Here is a 1,807-nt window from a genome sequence, read left to right on the forward strand (position 1 = left end):
GGGGGGGGGGGGGGGGGGGTGAAGTGCCATGGCTGCTGCAGGCAGCGGTGGGTGTGCCAGCCCTGATTTTCATGTCACCAGCTGCCTGGTGGGACCATGGCACCATATGTTGCTGACTGCGCGTCAAAATGTGCCTGCACGTGCGCCCCGCTGCTGGCGGCAGTCACCTTTGTAGACGCGCTTCCACGCGCCTCTGCCCAGGAGCAGGGGGTACTGCGCGGGGAGCGCGGGCATGTTATACATCAACATATATTGTTTCAACCCATTTGTTCCCCCGGGTGCTTACCCTGAGGTACCGGCACGAAGGGTCAGTTTCACATGGCTTGGAAGGGTCTTCCAGACCAGTCGCAGCCAGAAAATTCATATTTAAAGCAATTTCTTCCGTATTTTAGCTGCTGGAGCGCCGTGGGACGCGCAGAGCAGTGCTGGGCATTCCCAGGCACGGCGAAGGGTCTTATACAGTGGACCGCATGAGTTTAATCGTCCATGTATTATCGCATCGCGCCATCATAGAGCACTACAAGACGTGTTTCTTCCAGGTATCCGTCTAAGTGCCACGTCCATTGCTATGAATCGGAGTGTGGCGGCCACAGCACTCCAAGGCGGCCTCTGCGCATGCTATGAATACTAGATACCAGGTTAGTATGACTTGAAGCTGGCAGTGGAGCACACCATGAACCGCAATAGCTGCCCAGGGGCAAACCTCCTTGCAACCACCTCCTGCCAGCCCAGCTCCCAGCCGTGCTGGACCATACCGTAGGGTTGGGCACACGTGCCCAAGGCGTAATGCCAAAGGGTGCTCTGATAAGCTTGTGCAACATCTATTTATATTAGTTGTAAATGCGCGCAGAAGTATCTGATGACCCAACAGGTCCTCAACCTGCTGCGTGGTGCTACGGCACATCGAGCTGTCATCCAGCACCTGCTGCGGAGGCGATAGAGGCATACGGAACTGTCAAAGTACAGCAGCACAATGCAAGCCTTTGCTGACCTGGCATATCAGCAGCCAAAGTGGCTGGTTGTCAAGCTCTGTATATTCTATCCCTTCCCCTGCCCCTTGATGTCAGGTCCCTGCATGTCAATACCAGATGTGGTCATCACACAAACGAACTAAATATGCCGATGTGTAGCAGTTGATGTTTCCATCCGGTCTTTGCATGGGTATGCATACTCCACCTTGCTGTTTGCCGACAGGTTTCAACTCCAGCCACCCGGCTCATCAGCAGTGGGGTCGCAGGGCCCTTTGTGATCAGGCTGTCGCCGTTGCATCAATGCACATAGCCGGCTTTCCCTTGTGAAGCAAGCATGCTGTGGTGCTGCTGCTTGGGCTTCGCTGCTTGACGTGGGCAGCATACTGCAGTTGATGATGATGCTGACGCCGCGCCTGTCGTGTCCCGAAGCTGCGCTAGACCGATGACCTCAATTTCAGCAAAGGCCGTAGACCGGCATTTTGATTGACCCTCTGTTGATTTGCAAAACAATATACCAAGCCACCAGCGCATACGGCAGTGAAATCGCAAACCACCGAGGTGATCCTGTGATCGAAGTCAGCGGTCTTGAGCTGGTGCAGCAAAGAAGATTTGCAGAAATCTAATTGAAACTCAACGCTTCAACCGGGTCCACGACTGCATTGGCCAGCCCACGAACGACCCGGTGCGTCAAGGCAACCGCGCTGCCGCGGTGCCCTGTTCCGACCTGTATGCAAATTGAAAATGTTCTATAGCTTTTGTGGTCCTCTCCGTGCCGCGCCTGCGCCGTCTTGACGCAGCGACTCATCCAATAATCCAACCACGAGCGCCGGCAGCAA

The sequence above is a fragment of the Monoraphidium neglectum genome (assembly GCF_000611645.1).
Source record: "Monoraphidium neglectum strain SAG 48.87 unplaced genomic scaffold scaffold00009, whole genome shotgun sequence".
Classification (NCBI taxonomy): Eukaryota; Viridiplantae; Chlorophyta; class Chlorophyceae; order Sphaeropleales; family Selenastraceae; genus Monoraphidium; species Monoraphidium neglectum.